We start from the raw sequence: 19,274 nt of genomic DNA, 5'->3' as shown, positions 1-19,274 counted from the left end.
AGAGTTACCTCAAAGAAAGGGGCCACGGTGTTTCTGTATCTCTATTATGTTGGTGCGGCTTCGGAACTTTTAAATATCTTGATATATCTCGAGAACTACGCATCTGATCAAAAAATATCATAGAACATAAAAAGTAGGAAACCTAATTTTCTACAAAAAAGGTCTCTTAACATTTTGCCGTAGCTCGCTTCGTTTCCGAGATATTTGCAGATTTATCTCAAGGGAAGGGGCCTGACGGACATATTTCGAGATATTCCTTCTTCTTGTTGTTCTTTTTCTGCACAGCTAAGCTGGAAGTGGCATTTGCAGCTCGCAATAGTGCAGAGTTACCTCAAAGAAAGGGGCCACGGTGTTTCTGTATCTCTATTATGTTGGTGCCGCTTCGGAACTTTTAAATATCAGGATATATCTCGACAAACTACGCATCTGATCAAAAAATATCATAGAACATAAAAAGTAGGAAACTTAATTCTCTACAAAAAAGGTCTCTTAACATTTTGCCATAGCTCGCATCGTTTCCGAGATATTTGCAGATTTATCTCAAGGGAAGGGGCCTGACGGACATATTTCGAGATATTTCTTCTTCTTGATGTTCCTCTTCTGCACAGCTAAGCTGGAAGTGGCATTTGCAGCTCGCAATTGTGCAGAGTTATCTCAAAGAGAGGGGCCACGGTGTTTCTGTATCTCTATTATGTTGGTGCGGCTTCGGAACTTTTAAATATCTTGATATATCTCGAGAACTACGCATCTGATCAGAAAATATCAGAGAAGATAAAAAGTAGGAAACTTAATTCTCTACAAAAAAGGTCTCTTAACATTTTGCCATAGCTCGCTTCGTTTCCGAGATATTTGCAGATTTATCTCAAGGTAAGGGGCCTGACGGACATATTTCGAGATATTTCTTCTTCTTGTTGTTCTTCTTCTGCACAGCTAAGCTGGAAGTGGCATTTGCAGCTCGCAATAGTGCATAGCTATCTGAAAGAAAGGGGCCACGGTGTTTCTGTATCTCTATTATGTTGGTGCGGCTTCGGAACTTTTAAATATCTTGATATATCTCGAGAACTACGCATCTGATCAAAAAATATCATAGAACATAAAAAGTAGGAAACTTAATTCGCTACAAAAAAGGTCTCTTAACATTTTGCCATAGCTCGCTTCGTTTCCGAGATATTTGCAGATTTATCTCAAGGGAAGGGGCCTAACGGACATATTTCGTGATATTTCTTCTTCTTGTTGTTCTTCTTCTGCACAGCTAAGCTGGAAGTGGCATTTGCAGCTCGCAATAGTGCAGAGTTATCTCAAAGAAAGGGGCCACGGTGTTTCTGTATCTCTATTATGTTGGTGCGGCTTCGGAACTTTTAAATATCTTGATATATCTCGCGAACTACGCGTCTGATCAAAAAATATCATAGAACATACAAAGTAGGAAACTTAATTCTCTACAAAAAAGGTCTCTTAACATTTTGCCATAGCTCGCTTCGTTTCCGAGATATTTGCAGATTTATCTCAAGGGAAGGGGCCTAACGGACATATTTCCAGATATTTCTTCTTCTTGTTGTTCTTCTTCTGCACAGCTAAGCTGGAAGTGGCATTTGCGGCTCGCACTAGTGCAGAGTTATCTCAAGGAAAGGGGCCACGGTGTTTCTGTATCTCTATTATGTTGGTGCGGCTTCGGAACTTTTAAATATCTTGATATATCTCGAGAACTACGCATCTGATCAAAAAATATCATACAACATAAATTGTAGGAAACATAATTGTCTACAAAAAAGGTCTCTTAACATTTTGCCATAGCTCGCTTCGTTTCCGAGATACTTGCCGATTTATCTCAAGGGAAGGGGCCTGACGGACATATTTCGAGATATTTCTTCTTCTTGTTGTTCTTCTTCTGCACAGCTAAGCTGGAAGTGGCATTTGCAGCTCGCAATTGTGCAGAGTTATCTCAAAGAGAGGGGCCACGGTGTTTCTGTATCTCTATTATGTTGGTGCGGCTTCGGAACTTTTAAATATCTTGATATATCTCGAGAACTACGAATCTGATCAGAAAATATCATAGAAGATAAAAAGTAGGAAACTTAATTCTCTACAAAAAAGGTCTCTTAACATTTTGCCATAGCTCGCTTCGTTTCCGAGATATTTGCAGATTTATCTCATGGTAAGGGGCCTGACGGACATATTTCGAGATATTTCTTCTTCTTGTTGTTCTTCTTCTGCACAGCTAAGCTGGAAGTGGCATTTGCAGCTCGCAATAGTGCATAGTTATCTGAAAGAAAGGGGCCACGGTGTTTCTGTATCTCTATTATGTTGGTGCGGCTTCGGAACTTTTAAATATCTCGATATATCTCGAAAACTACGCTTCTGATAAAAAAATATCATAGAACATAAATTGTAGGAAACATAATTCTCTACAAAAAAGGTCTCTTCACATTTTGCCATAGCTCGCTTGGTTTCCGAGATATTTGCAGATATATCTCAAGGGAAGGGGCCTGACGGACATATTTCGAGATATTTCTTCTTCTTGTTGTTCTTCTTCTGCACAGCTAAACTGGAAGTGGCATTTCCAGGTCGCAATAGTGCAGAGTTATCTCAAAGAAAGGAGCCACGGTGTTTCTGTATCTCTATTATGTTGGTGCGGCTTCGGAACTTTTAAATATCTTGATATATCTCGAGAACTACGTGTCTGATCAAAAAATATCATAGAACATAAAAAGTAGGAAACATAATTCTCTACAAAAAAGGTCTCTTAACATTTTGCCATAGCTCGCTTCGTTTCCGAGATATTTGCAGATTTATCTCAAGGGACGGGGCCTGACGGACATATTTCGAGATATTTCTTCTTCTTGATGTTCCTCTTCTGCACAGCTAAGCTGGAAGTGGCATTTGCGGCTCGCACTAGTGCAGAGTTATCTCAAAGAAAGGGGCCACGGTGTTTCTGTATCTCTATTATGTTGGTGCAGCTTCAGAACTTTTAAATATCTTGATGTATCTCGAGAACTACGCATCTGATCAAAAAATATCATAGAACATAAAAAGTAGAAAACTTAATTCTCTACAGAAAAGGTCTCTTAACATTTTGCCATAGCTCGCTTCGTTTCCGAGATATTTGCAGATTTATCTCAAGGGAAGGGGCCTGACGGACATATTTCGAGATATTTCTTCTTCTTGTAGTTCTTCTTCTGCACAGCTAAACTGGACGTGGCATTTCCAGCTCGCAATAGTGCAGAGTTATCTCAAAGAGAGGGCCCACGGTGTTTCTGTATCTCTATTATGTTGGTGCGGCTTCGGAACTTTTAAATATCTTGATATATCTCGAGAACTACTCATCTGATCAAAAAATATCATAGAACATAAATTGTAGGAAACATAATTGTCTACAAAAAAGGTTTCTTAACATTTTGCCATAGCTCGCTTCGTTTCCGAGATACTTGCCGATTTATCTCAAGGGAAGGGGCCTGACGGACATATTTCGAGATATTTCTTCTTCTTGTTGTTCTTCTTCTGCACAGCTAAGCTGGAAGTGGCATTTGCAGCTCGCAATTGTGCAGAGTTATCTCAAAGAGAGGGGCCACGGTGTTTCTGTATCTCTATTATGTTGGTGCGGCTTCGGAACTTTTAAATATCTTGATATATCTCGAGAACTACGAATCTGATCAGAAAATATCATAGAACATAAATTGTAGGAAACATAATTCTCTACAAAAAAGGTCTCTTAACATTTTGCCATAGCTCGCTTCGTTTCCGAGATATTTGCAGATTTATCTCAAGGGAAGGGTCCTGATGGACATATTTCGAGATGTTTCTTCTTCTTGTTGTTCTTCTTCTGCACAGCTAAACTGGAAGTGGCATTTCCAGCTCGCAGTAGTGCAGAGTTATCTCAAAGAAAGGGGCCACGGTGTTTCTGTATCTCTATTATGTTGGTGCGGCTTCGGAACTTTTAAATATCTCGATATATCTCGAAAACTACGCTTCTGATCAAAAAATATCAGAGAACGTAAATTGTAGGAAACATAATTCTCTACAAAAAAGGTCTCTTAAGATTTTGCCATAGCTCGCTTCGTTTCCGAGATAATTGCAGATTTATCTCAAGGGAAGGGGCCTGTCGGACATATTTCGAGATATTTCTTCTTCTTGTTGTTCTTCTTCTGCACAGCTAAGCTGGAAGTGGCATTTGCAGCTCGCAATAGTGCAGAGTTATCTCAAAGAAAGGGGCCACGGTGTTTCTGTATCTCTATTATGTTGGTGCGGCTTCGGAACTTTTAAATATCTTGATATATCTCGAGAACTACGCATCTGATCAAAAAATAGCATAGAACATAAAAAGTAGGAAACTTAATTCTCTACAAAAAAGGTCTCTTAACATTTTGCCATAGCTCGCTTCGTTTCCGAGATATTTGCAGATTTATCTCAAGGGAAGGGGCCTGACGGACATATTTCGAGATATTTCTTCTTGTTGTTGTTCTTCTTCTGCACAGCTAAGCTGGAAGTGGCATTTGCAGCGCGCAATAGTGCAGAGTTATCTCAAAGAAAGGGGCCACGGTGTTTCTGTATCTCTATTATGTTGGTGCGGCTTCGGAACTTTTAAATATCTTGATATATCTCGAGAACTACGCATCTGATCAAAAAATATCATGCAACATAAAAAGTAGGAAACTTAATTCTCTACAAAAAAGGTCTCTTAACGTTTTGCAATAGCTCGCTTCGTTTCCGAGATATTTGCAGATTTATCTCAAGGGAAGGGTCCTGACGGACATATTTCGAGATATTTCTTCTTCTTGTTGTTCTTCTTCTGCACAGCTAAACTGGAAGTGGCATTTCCAACTCGCAATAGTGCAGAGTTATCCCAAAGAAAGGGGCCACGATGTTTCTGTATCTCTATTATGTTGGTGCCGCTTCGGAACTTTTAAATATCTGGATATATCTCGAGAACTACGCATCTGATCAAAAAATATCATAGAACATAAAAAGTAGGAAACTTAATTCTCTACAAAAAAGGTCTCTTAACATTTTGCCATAGCTCGCTTCGTTTCCGAGATATTTGCAGATTTATCTCAAGGGAAGGGGCCCGACGGACATATTTCGAGATATTTCTTCTTCTTGTTGTTCTTCTTCTGCACAGCTAAGCTGGAAGTGGCATTTGCATCTCGCAGTAGTGCAGAGTTATCTCAAAGAAAGGGGCCACGGTGTTTCTGTATCTCTATTATGTTGGTGCGGCTTCGGAACTTTTAAATATCTTGATATATCTCGAGAACTACGCATCTGATCAAAAAATATCATAGAACATAAAAAGTAGGAAACTTAATTCTCTACAAAAAAGGTCTCTTAACATTTTGCCATAGCTCGCTTCGTTTCCGCGATATTTGCAGATTTATCTCAAGGGAAGGGGCCTGACGGACATATTTCGAGATATTTCTTCTTGTTGTTGTTCGTCTTCTGCACAGCTAAGCTGGAAGTGGCATTTGCAGGTCGCAATAGTGCAGAGTTATCTCAAAGAAAGGGGCCACGGTGTTTCTGTATCTCTATTATGTTAGTGCGGCTTCGGAACTTTTAAATATCTTGATATATCTCGAGAACTACGCATCTGTTCAAAAAATATCATAGAACATAAAAAGTAGCAATCCTAATTTTCTACAAAAAAGGTCTCTTAACATTTTGCCGTAGCTCGCTTCGTTTCCGAGATATTTGCAGATTTATCTCAAGGGAAGGGGCCTGACGGACATATTTCCAGATATTTCTTCTTCTTGTTGTTCTTCTTCTGCACAGCTAAGCTGGAAGTGGCATCTGCAGCTCGCAATAGTGCAGAGTTATCTCAAAGAAAGGGGCCACGGTGTTTCTGTATCTCTATTATGTTGGTGCGGCTTCGGAACTTTTAAATATCTTGATATATCTCGAGAACTACGCATCTGATCAAAAAATATCATAGAACATAAAAAGTAGGAAACTTAATTCCCTACAAAAAAGGTCTCTTAACATTTTGCCATAGCTCGCTTCATTTCCGAGATATTTGCAGATTTATCTCAAGGGAAGGGGCCTGACGGACATATTTCGAGATATTTCTTCTTCTTGTTGTTCTTCTTCTGCACAGCTAAGCTGGAAGTGGCATTTGCATCTCGCAGTAGTGCAGAGTTATCTCAAAGAAAGGGGACAGGGTGTTTCTGTATCTCTATTATGTTGGTGCGGCTTCGGAACTTTTAAATATCTTGATATATCTCGAGAACTACGCATCTGATCAAAAAATATCATAAAACATAAAAAGTAGGAAACTTAATTCGCTACAAAAAAGGTCTCTTAACATTTTGCCATAGCTCGCTTCGTTTCCGCGATATTTGCAGATTTATCTCAAGGGAAGGGGCCTGACGGACATATTTCGAGATATTTCTTCTTGTTGTTGTTCTTCTTCTGCACAGCTAAGCTGGAAGTGGCATTTGCAGCGCGCAATAGTGCAGAGTTATCTCAAAGAAAGGGGCCACGGTGTTTCTGTATCTCTATTATGTTAGTGCGGCTTCGGAACTTTTAAATATCTTGATATATCTCGAGAACTACGCATCTGTTCAAAAAATATCATAGAACATAAAAAGTAGCAATCCTAATTTTCTACAAAAAAGGTCTCTTAACATTTTGCCGTAGCTCGCTTCGTTTCCGAGATATTTGCAGATTTATCTCAAGGGAAGGGGCCTGACGGACATATTTCCAGATATTTCTTCTTCTTGTTGTTCTTCTTCTGCACAGCTAAGCTGGAAGTGGCATCTGCAGCTCGCAATAGTGCAGAGTTATCTCAAAGAAAGGGGCCACGGTGTTTCTGTATCTCTATTATGTTGGTGCGGTTTCGGAACTTTTAAATATCTTGATATGCTCTCGAGAACTACGCATCTGATCAAAAAATATCATAGAACATAAAAAGTAGGAAACTTAATTCTCTACAAAAAAGGTCTCTTAACATTTTGCCATAGCTCGCTTCGTTTCCGAGATATTTGCAGATTTATCTCAAGGGAAGGGGCCTGACGGACATATTTCGAGAGATTTCTTGTTCTTGTTGTTCTTCTTCAGCACAGCTAAGCTGGAAGTGGCATTTGCAGCTCGCAATAGTGCAGAGTTATCTCAAAGAAAGGGGCCACGGTGTTTCTGTATCTCTATTATGTTGGTGCGGCTTCGGAACTTTTAAATATCTTGATATATCTCGAGAACTACGCATCTGATCAAAAAATATCATAGAACATAAAAAGTAGGAAACTTAATTCTCTACAAAAAAGGTCTCTTAACATTTTGCCATAGCTCGCTTCGTTTCCGCGATATTTGCAGATTTATCTCAAGGGAAGGGGCCTGACGGACATATTTCGAGATATTTCTTCTTGTTGTTGTTCTTCTTCTGCACAGCTAAGCTGGAAGTGGCATTTGCAGCGCGCAATAGTGCAGAGTTATCTCAAAGAAAGGGGCCACGGTGTTTCTGTATCTCTATTATGTTGGTGCGGCTTCGGAACTTTTAAATATCTTGATATATCTCGAGAACTACGCATCTGATCAAAAAATATCATAGAACATAAAAAGTAGGAAACTTAATTCTCTACAAAAAAGGTCTCTTAACGTTTTGCAATAGCTCGCTTCGTTTCCGAGATATTTGCAGATTTATCTCAAGGGAAGGGTCCTGACGGACATATTTCGAGATATTTCTTCTTCTTGTTGTTCTTCTTCTGCACAGCCAAACTGGAAGTGGCATTTCCAACTCGCAATAGTGCAGAGTTATCCCAAAGAAAGGGGCCACGATGTTTCTGTATCTCTATTATGTTGGTGCCGCTTCGGAACTTTTAAATATCTGGATATATCTCGAGAACTACGCATCTGATCAAAAAATATCATAGAACATAAAAAGTAGGAAACTTAATTCTCTACAAAAAAGGTCTCTTAACATTTTGCCATAGCTCGCTTCGTTTCCGAGATATTTGCAGATTTATCTCAAGGGAAGGGTCCTGACGGACATATTTCGAGATATTTCTTCTTCTTGTTGTTCTTCTTCTGCACAGCTAAACTGGAAGTGGCATTTCCAACTCGCAATAGTGCAGAGTTATCCCAAAGAAAGGGGCCACGATGTTTCTGTATCTCTATTATGTTGGTGCGGCTTCGGAACTTTTAAATATCTCGATATATCTCGAAAACTACGCATCTGATCAAAAAATATCATAGAACATAAAAAGTAGGAAACTTAATTCTCTACAAAAAAGGTCTCTTAACATTTTGCCATAGCTCGCTTCGTTTCCGAGATATTTGCAGATTTATCTCAAGGGAAGGGGCCTGACGGACATATTTCGAGATATTTCTTGTTCTTGTTGTTCTTCTTCAGCACAGCTAAGCTGGAAGTGGCATTTGCAGCTCGCAATAGTGCAGAGTTATCTCAAAGAAAGGGGCCACGGTGTTTCTGTATCTCTATTATGTTGGTGCGGCTTCGGAACTTTTAAATATCTTGATATATCTCGAGAACTACGCATCTGATCAAAAAATATCATAGAACATAAAAAGTAGGAAACTTAATTCTCTACAAAAAAGGTCTCTTAACATTTTGCCATAGCTCGCTTCGTTTCCGCGATATTTGCAGATTTATCTCAAGGGAAGGGGCCTGACGGACATATTTCGAGATATTTCTTCTTGTTGTTGTTCTTCTTCTGCACAGCTAAGCTGGAAGTGGCATTTGCAGCGCGCAATAGTGCAGAGTTATCTCAAAGAAAGGGGCCACGGTGTTTCTGTATCTCTATTATGTTGGTGCGGCTTCGGAACTTTTAAATATCTTGACATATCTCGAGAACTACGCATCTGATCAAAAAATATCATAGAACATAAAAAGTAGGAAGCTTAATTCTCTACAAAAAAGGTCTCTTAACGTTTTGCAATAGCTCGCTTCGTTTCCGAGATATTTGCAGATTTATCTCAAGGGAAGGGTCCTGACGGACATATTTCGAGATATTTCTTCTTCTTGTTGTTCTTCTTCTGCACAGCTAAACTGGAAGTGGCATTTCCAACTCGCAATAGTGCAGAGTTATCCCAAAGAAAGGGGCCACGATGTTTCTGTATCTCTATTATGTTGGTGCGGCTTCGGAACTTTTAAATATCTCGATATATCTCGAAAACTACGCATCTGATCAAAAAATATCATAGAACATAAAAAGTAGGAAACTTAATTCTCTACAAAAAAGGTCTCTTAACATTTTGCCATAGCTCGCTTCGTTTCCGAGATATTTGCAGATTTATCTCAAGGGAAGGGGCCTGACGGACATATTTCGAGATATTTCTTGTTCTTGTTGTTCTTCTTCAGCACAGCTAAGCTGGAAGTGGCATTTGCAGCTCGCAATAGTGCAGAGTTATCTCAAAGAAAGGGGCCACGGTGTTTCTGTATCTCTATTATGTTGGTGCGGCTTCGGAACTTTTAAATATCTTGATATATCTCGAGAACTACGCATCTGATCAAAAAATATCATAGAACATAAAAAGTAGGAAACTTAATTCTCTACAAAAAAGGTCTCTTAACATTTTGCCATAGCTCGCTTCGTTTCCGCGATATTTGCAGATTTATCTCAAGGGAAGGGGCCTGACGGACATATTTCGAGATATTTCTTCTTGTTGTTGTTCTTCTTCTGCACAGCTAAGCTGGAAGTGGCATTTGCAGCGCGCAATAGTGCAGAGTTATCTCAAAGAAAGGGGCCACGGTGTTTCTGTATCTCTATTATGTTGGTGCGGCTTCGGAACTTTTAAATATCTTGACATATCTCGAGAACTACGCATCTGATCAAAAAATATCATAGAACATAAAAAGTAGGAAGCTTAATTCTCTACAAAAAAGGTCTCTTAACGTTTTGCAATAGCTCGCTTCGTTTCCGAGATATTTGCAGATTTATCTCAAGGGAAGGGTCCTGACGGACATATTTCGAGATATTTCTTCTTCTTGTTGTTCTTCTTCTGCACAGCTAAACTGGAAGTGGCATTTCCAACTCGCAATAGTGCAGAGTTATCCCAAAGAAAGGGGCCACGATGTTTCTGTATCTCTATTATGTTGGTGCCGCTTCGGAACTTTTAAATATCTGGATATATCTCGAGAACTACGCATCTGATCAAAAAATATCATAGAACATAAAAAGTAGGAAACTTAATTCTCTACAAAAAAGGTCTCTTAACATTTTGCCATAGCTCGCTTCGTTTCCGAGATATTTGCAGATGTATCTCAAGGGAAGGGGCCCGACGGACATATTTCGAGATATTTCTTCTTCTTGTTGTTCTTCTTCTGCACAGCTAAGCTGGAAGTGGCATTTGCATCTCGCAGTAGTGCAGAGTTATCTCAAAGAAAGGGGCCACGGTGTTTCTGTATCTCTATTATGTTGGTGCGGCTTCGGAACTTTTAAATATCTTGATATATCTCGAGAACTACGCATCTGATCAAAAAATATCATAGAACATAAAAAGTAGGAAACTTAATTCTCTACAAAAAAGGTCTCTTAACATTTTGCCATAGCTCGCTTCGTTTCCGCGATATTTGCAGATTTATCTCAAGGGAAGGGTCCTGACGGACATATTTCGAGATATTTCTTCTTCTTGTTGTTCTTCTTCTGCACAGCTAAACTGGAAGTGGCATTTCCAACTCGCAATAGTGCAGAGTTATCCCAAAGAAAGGGGCCACGATGTTTCTGTATCTCTATTATGTTGGTGCGGCTTCGGAACTTTTAAATATCTCGATATATCTCGAAAACTACGCATCTGATCAAAAAATATCATCGAACATAAAAAGTAGGAAACTTAATTCTCTACAAAAAAGGTCTCTTAACATTTTCCCATAGCTGGCATCGTTTCCGAGATATTTGCAGATTTAGCTCAAGGGAAGGGGCCTGCCGACATATTCCGAGATATTTCTTCTTCTTGTTGTTCCTCTTCTGCACAGCTAAGCTGGAAGTGGCATTTGCAGGTCGCAATAGTGCAGAGTTATCTCAAAGAAAGGGGCCACGGTGTTTCTGTATCTCTATTATGTTGGTGCGGCTTCGGAACTTTTAAATATCTCGATATATCTCGAAAACTACGCTTCTGATCAAAAAACATCAGAGAACGTAAATTGTAGGAAACATAATTCTCTACAAAAAAGGTCTCTTAACATTTTGCCATAGCTCGCTTCGTTTCCGAGATATTTGCAGATTTATCTCAAGGGAAGGGGCCTGAGGGACATATTTCGAGATACTTCTTCTTCTTGTTGTTCTTCTTCTGCACAGCTAAGCTGGAAGTGGCATTTGCAGCTCGCAATAGTGCAGAGTTACCTCAAAGAAAGGGGCCACGGTGTTTCTGTATCTCTATTATGTTGGTGCCGCTTCGGAACTTTTAAATATCTGGATATATCTCGAGAACTACGCATCTGATCAAAAAATATCATAGAACATAAAAAGTAGGAAACTTAATTCTCTACAAAAAAGGTCTCTTAACATTTTACCATAGCTCGCTTCGTTTCCGAGATATTTGCAGATTTATCTCAAGGGAAGGGGCCTGACGGACATATTTCGAGATATTTCTTCTTCTTGTTGTTCTTCTTCTGCACACCTAAGCTGGAAGTGGCATTTGCAGCTCGCAATAGTGCAGAGTTACCTCAAAGAAAGGGGCCACGGTGTTTCTGTATCTCTATTATGTTGGTGCCGCTTCGGAACTTTTAAATATCTGGATATATCTCGAGAACTACGCATCTGATCAAAAAATATCATAGAACATAAAAAGTAGGAAACTTAATTCTCTACAAAAAAGGTCTCTTAACATTTTGCCATAGCTCGCTTTGTTTCCGAGATATTTGCAGATTTATCTCAAGGGAAGGGGCCTGACGGACATATTTCGAGATATTTCTTCTTCTTGTTGTTCTTCTTCTGCACAGCTAAACTGGAAGTGGCATTTCCAACTCGCTATAGTGCAGAGTTATCCCAAAGAAAGGGGCCACGATGTTTCTGTATCTCTATTATGTTGGTGCGGCTTCGGAACTTTTAAATATCTCGATATATCTCGAAAACTACGCATCTGATCAAAAAATATCATGGAACATAAGAAGTAGGAAACTTAATTCTCTACAAAAAAGGTCTCTTAACATTTTCCCATAGCTGGCATCGTTTCCGAGATATTTGCAGATTTAGCACAAGGGAAGGGGCCTGACGACATATTCCGAGATATTTCTTCTTCTTGTTGTTCCTCTTCTGCACAGCTAAGCTGGAAGTGGCATTTGCAGGTCGCAATAGTGCAGAGTTATCTCAAAGAAAGGGGCCACGGTGTTTCTGTATCTCTATTATGTTGGTGCGGCTTCGGAACTTTTAAATATCTCGATATATCTCGAAAACTACGCTTCTGATCAAAAAATATCAGAGAACGTAAATTGTAGGAAACATAATTCTCTACAAAAAAGGTCTCTTAACATTTTGCCATAGCTCGCTTCGTTTCCGAGATATTTGCAGATTTATCTCAAGGGAAGGGGCCTGACGGACATATTTCGAGATATTTCTTGTTCTTGTTGTTCTTCTTCTGCACAGCTAAGCTGGAAGTGGCATTTGCAGCTCGCAATAGTGCAGAGTTATCTCAAAGAAAGGGGCCACGGTGTTTCTGTATCTCTATTATGTTGGTGCGGCTTGGGAACTTTTAAATATCTTGATATATCTCGAGAACTACGCATCTGATCAAAAAATATCGTAGAACATAAAAAGTAGGAAACTTAATTCTCTACAAAAAAGTTCTCTTAACATTTTCCCATAGCTGGCATCGTTTCCGAGATATTTGCAGATTTAGATCAAGGGAAGGGGCCTGACGACATATTCCGAGATATTTCTTCTTCTTGTTGTTCTTCTTCTGCACAGCTAAACTGGAAGTGGCATTTCCAACTCGCAATAGTGCAGAGTTATCCCAAAGAAAGGGGCCACGATGTTTCTGTATCTCTATTATGTTGGTGCGGCTTCGGAACTTTTAAATATCTCGATATATCTCGAAAACTACGCATCTGATCAAAAAATATCATAGAACATAAAAAGTAGGAAACTTAATTCTCTACAAAAAAGGTCTCTTAACATTTTCCCATAGCTGGCATCGTTTCCGAGATATTTGCAGATTTAGCTCAAGGGAAGGGGCCTGACGACATATTCCGAGATATTTCTTCTTCTTGTTGTTCCTCTTCTGCACAGCTAAGCTGGAAGTGGCATTTGCAGGTCGCAATAGTGCAGAGTTATCTCAAAGAAAGGGGCCACGGTGTTTCTGTATCTCTATTATGTTGGTGCGGCTTCGGAACTTTTAAATATCTCGATATATCTCGAAAACTACGCTTCTGATCAAAAAATATCAGAGAACGTAAATTGTAGGAAACATAATTCTCTACAAAAAAGGTCTCTTAACATTTTGCCATAGCTGGCATCGTTTCCGAGATATTTGCAGATTTATCTCAAGGGAAGGGGCCTGACGGACATATTTCGAGATATTTCTTCTTCTTGTTGTTCTTCTTCTGCACAGCTAAGCAGGAAGTGGCATTTGCAGCTCGCAGTAGTGCAGAGTTATCTCAAAGAAAGGGGCCACGGTGTTTCTGTATCTCTATTATGTTGGTGCGGCTTCGGAACTTTTAAATATCTTGCTATATCTCGAGAACTACGCATCTGATCAAAAAATATCATAGAACATAAAAAGTAGGAAACTTAATTCTCTACAAAAAAGGTCTCTTAACATTTTGCCATAGCTCGCTTTGTTTCCGAGATATTTGCAGATTTATCTCAAGGGAAGGGGCCTGACGGACATATTTCGAGATATTTCTTCTTCTTGTTGTTCTTCTTCTGCACAGCTAAGCTGGAAGTGGCATTTGCAGCGCGCAATAGTGCAGAGTTATCCCAAAGAAAGGGGCCACGGTGTTTCTGTATCTCTATTATGTTGGTGCGGCTTCGGAACTTTTAAATATCTTGATATATCTCGAGAACTACGCATCTGATCAAAAAATATCGTAGAACATAAAAAGTAGGAAACCTAATTTTCTACAAAAAAGGTCGCTTAACATTTTGCCGTAGCTCGCTTCGTTTCCGAGATATTTGCAGATTTATCTCAAGGGAAGGGGCCTGACGGACATATTTCGAAATATTTCTTATTCTTGTTGTTCTTCTTCTGCACAGCTAAGCTGGAAGTGGCATTTGCAGCTCGCAATAGTGCAGAGTTATCTCAAAGAAAGGGGCCACGGTGTTTCTGTACCTCTATTATGTTGGTGCAGCTTCGGAGCTTTTAAATATCTTGATATATCTCGAGAACTACGCATCTGATCAAAAAATATCATAGAACATAAAAAGTAGGAAACTTAATTCTCTACAAAAAAGGTCTCCTAACATTTTGCCATAGCTCGCTTCGTTTCCGAGATATTTGCAGATTTATCTCAAGGGAAGGGTCCTGATGGACATATTTCGAGATATTTCTTCTTCTTGTTGTTCTTCTTCTGCACAGCTAAACTGGAAGTGGGATTTCCAGCTCGCAATCGTGCAGAGTTATCTCAAAGAAAGGGGCCACGGTGTTTCTGTATCTCTATTATGTTGGTGCGGCTTCGGAACTTTTAAATATCTTGATATATCTCGAGAACTACGCCTCTGATCGAAAAAGATCATAGAACATAAAAAGTAGGAAACCTAATTTTCTACAAAAAAGGTCTCTCAACATTTTGCCGTAGCTCGCTTGGTTTCCGAGATATTTGCAGATTTATCTCAAGGGAAGGTGCCTGACGGACATATTTCGAAATATTTCTTATTCTTGTTGTTCTTCTTCTGCACAGCTAAGCTGGAAGTGGCATTTGCAGCTCGCAATAGTGCAGAGTTATCTCAAAGAAAGGGGCCACGGTGTTTCTGTATCTCTATTATGTTGGTGCGGCTTGGGAACTTTTAAATATCTTGATATATCTCGAGAACTACGCATCTGATCAAAAAATATCGTAGAACATAAAAAGTAGGAAACTTAATTCTCTACAAATAAGGTCTCTTAACATTTTGCCATAGCTCGCTTGGTTTCCGAGGTATTTGCAGATTTATCTCAAGGGAAGGGGCCTGAGGGACATATTTCGAGATATTTCTTCTTCTTGTTGTTCTTCTTCTGCACAGCTAAGCTGGAAGTGGCATTTGCAGCTCGCAATAGTGCAGAGTTACCTCAAAGAAAGGGGCCACGGTGTTTCTGTATCTCTATTATGTTGGTGCCATTTCGGAACTTTTAAATATCTGGATATATCTCGAGAACTACGCATCTGATCAAAAAATATCATAGAACATAAAAAGTAGGAAACTTAATTCTCTACAAAAAAGGTCTCTTAACATTTTGCCATAGCTCGCTTCGTTTCCGAGATATTTGCAGATTTATCTCAAGGGAAGGGGCCTGACGGACATATTTCGAGATATTCCTTCTTCTTGTTGTTCTTCTTCTGCACAGCTAAGCTGGAAGTGGCATTTGTAGCTCGCAGTAGTGCAGAGTTATCTCAAAGAAAGGGGCCACGGTGTTTCTGTATCTCTATTATGTTGGTGCGGCTTCGGAACTTTTAAATATCTTGCTATATCTCGAGAACTACGCATCTGATCAAAAAATATCATAGAACATAAAAAGTAGGAAACTTAATTCTCTACAAAAAAGGTCTGTCAACATTTTGCCATAGCTCGCTTCGTTTCCGAGATATTTGCAGATTTATCTCAAGGGAAGGGGCCTGACGGACATATTTCGAGATATTTCTTCTTCTTGTTGTTCTTCTTCTGCACAGCTAAACTGGAAGTGGCATTTCCAGCTCGCAATAGTGCAGAGTTATCCCAAAGAAAGGGGCCACGGTGTTTCCGTATCTCTATTATGTTGGTGCGGCTTCGGAACTTTTAAATATCTCGATATATCTCGAAAACTACGCTTCTGATCAAAAAATATCATAGAACATAAAAAGTAGGAAACATAATTCTCTACAAAAAAGGTCTCCTAACATTTTGCCATAGCTCGCTTCGTTTCCGAGATATTTGCAGATTTATCTCAAGGGAAGGGTCCTGACGGACATATTTCGAGATATTTCTTCTTCTTGTTGTTCTTCTTCTGCACAGCTAAACTGGAAGTGGCATTTCCAACTCGCAATAGTGCAGAGTTATCCCAAAGAAAGGGGCCACGATGTTTCTGTATCTCTATTATGTTGGTGCGGCTTCGGAACTTTTAAATATCTCGATATATCTCGAAAACTACGCATCTGATCAAAAAATATCATAGAACATAAAAAGTAGGAAACTTGATTCTCTACAAAAAAGGTCTCTTAACATTTTCCCATAGCTGGCATCGTTTCCGAGATATTTGCAGATTTATCTCAAGGGAACGGGCCTGAGGGACATATTTCGAGATATTTCTTCTTCTTGTTGTTCTTCTTCTGCACAGCTAAGCTGGAAGTGGCATTTGCATCTCGCAATAGTGCAGAGTTATCTCAAAGAAAGGGGCCACGGTGTTTCTGTATCTCTATTATGTTGGTGCGGCTTCGGAACTTTTAAATATCTTGATATATCGCGAGAACTACGCATCTGATCAAAAAATATCATAGAACATAAAAAGTAGGAAACTTAATTCTCTACAAAAACGGTCTCTTAACATTTTGCCATAGCTCGCTTCGTTTCCGAGATATTTGCAGATTTATCTCAAGGGAAGGGGCCTGACGGACATATTTCGAGATATTTCTTCTTCTTGTTGTTCTTCTTCTGCACAGCTGAGCTGGAAGTGGCATTTGCGGGTCGCAATAGTGCAGAGTTATCTCAAAGAAAGGGGCCACGGTGTTTCTGTATCTCTATTATGTTGGTGCGGCTTCGGAACTTTTAAATATCTCGATATATCTCGAAAACTACGCTTCTGATCAAAAAATATCATAGAACATAAATTGTAGGAAACATAATTCTCTACAAAAAACGTCTCTTAACATTTTGCCATAGCTCGCTTCGTTTCCGAGATATTTGCAGATATATCTCAAGGGAAGGGGCCTGACGGACATATTTCGAGATATTTCTTCTTCTTGTTGTTCTTCTTCTGCACAGCTGAGCTGGAAGTGGCATTTGCAGGTCGCAATAGTGCAGAGTTATCTCAAAGAAAGGGGCCACGGTGTTTCTGTATCTCTATTATGTTGGTGCGGCTTCGGAACTTTTAAATATCTTGATATATCTCGAGAACTACGCATCTGATCAAAAAATATCATAGAACATAAAAAGTAGGAAACTTAATTCTCTACAAAAACGGTCTCTTAACATTTTGCCATAGCTCGCTTCGTTTCCGAGATATTTGCAGATTTATCTCAAGGGAAGGGGCCTGACGGACATATTTCGAGATATTTCTTCTTCTTGTTGTTCTTCTTCTGCACAGCTGAGCTCGAAGTGGCATTTGCAGGTCGCAATAGTGCAGAGTTATCTCAAAGAAAGGGGCCACGGTGTTTCTGTATCTCTATTATGTTGGTGCGGCTTCGGAACTTTTAAATATCTTGATATATCTCGAGAACTACGCCTCTGATCAAAAAATATCATAGAACGTAAATTGTAGGAAACATTATTCTCTACAAAAAAGGTCTCTTAACATTTTGCCATAGCTCGCTTCGTTTCCGAGATATTTGCAGATTTATCTCAAGGGAAGGGTCCTGATGGACATATTTCGAGATATTTCTTCTTCTTGTTGTTCTTCTTCTGCACAGCTAAACTGGAAGTAGCATTTCCAGCTCGCAATCGTGCAGAGTTATCTCAAAGAACGGGGCCACGGTGTTTCTGTATCTCTATTATGTTGGTGCGGCTTCGGAACTTTTAAATATCTTGATATATCTCGAGAACTACGCCTCTGATCGAAAAATATCATAGAACGTAAAAAGTAGGAAACTTAATTCTCTACAAAAAAGGTCTCTTAACATTTTGCCATAGCTCGCTTCGTTTCCGAGATATTTGCAGATTTATCTCAAGGGAAGGGGCCTGACGGACATATTTCGAGATATTTCTTCTTCTTGTTGTTGTTCTTCTGCACAGCTAAGCTGGAAGTGGCATTTGCAGCGCGCAATAGTGCAGAGTTATCTCAAAGAAAGGGGCCACGGTGTTTCTGTATCTCTATTATGTTGGTGCGGCTTCGGAACTTTTAAATATCTTGATACATCTCGAGAACTACGCATCTGATCAAAAAATATCATAGAAGATAAAAAGTAGGAAACTTAATTCTCTACAAAAAAGGTCTCTTAACATTTCGCCATAGCTCGCTTCGTTTCCGAGATATTTGCAGATTTATCTCAAGGGAAGGGGCCTGTCGGACATATTTCGAGATATTTCTTCTTCTTGTTGTTCTTCTTCTGCACAGCTAAGCTGGAAGTGGCATTTGCGGCTCGCACTAGTGCAGAGTTATCTCAAAGAAAGGGGCCACGGTGTTTCTGTATCTCTATTATGTTGGTGCGGCTTCGGAACTTTTAAATATCTCGATATATCTCGAAAACTACGCTTCTGATCAAAAAATATCATAGAACATAAATTGTAGGAAACATAATTCTCTACAAAAAACGTCTCTTAACATTTTGCCATAGCTCGCTTCGTTTCCGAGATATTTGCAGATTCAGCTCAAAGGAACTGGCCTGACGGACATATTTCGAGATATTTCTTCTTCTTGTTGTTCTTCTTCTGCACAGCTAAGCTGGAAGTGGCATTTACACCTCGCAATAGTGCAGAGTTATCTCAAAGAAAGGGGCCACGGTGTTTCTGTATCTCTATTATGTTGGTGCGGCTTCGGAACTTTTAAATATCTCGATATATCTCGAAAACTACGCTTCTGATCAAAAAATATCATAGAACCTAAATTGTAGGAAACATAATTCTCTACAAAAAAGGTCTCTTAACATTTTGCCATAGCTCGCTTCGTTTCCGAGATATTTGCAGATATATCTCAAGGGAAGGGGCCTGGCGGACATATTTCGAGATATTTCTTCTTCTTGTTGTTCTTCTTCTGCACAGCTAAGCTGGAAGTGGCATTTGCATCTCGCAATAGTGCAGAGTTATCTCAAAGAAAGGGGCCACGGTGTTTCTGTATCTCTATTATGTTGGTGCGGCTTCGGAACTTTTAAATATCTTGATATATCGCGAGAACTACGCATCTGATCAAAAAATATCATAGAACATAAAAAGTAGGAAACTTAATTCTCTACAAAAACGGTCTCTTAACATTTTGCCATAGCTCGCTTCGTTTCCGAGATATTTGCAGATTTATCTCAAGGGAAGGGGCCTGACGGACATATTTCGAGATATTCCTTCTTCTTGTTGTTCTTCTTC

This window comes from Osmia lignaria, unplaced genomic scaffold, assembly GCF_051020975.1.
Source record: "Osmia lignaria lignaria isolate PbOS001 unplaced genomic scaffold, iyOsmLign1 scaffold0003, whole genome shotgun sequence".
Classification (NCBI taxonomy): domain Eukaryota; kingdom Metazoa; phylum Arthropoda; class Insecta; order Hymenoptera; family Megachilidae; genus Osmia; species Osmia lignaria.
Note: the sequence above shows the minus strand (reverse complement) of the source record.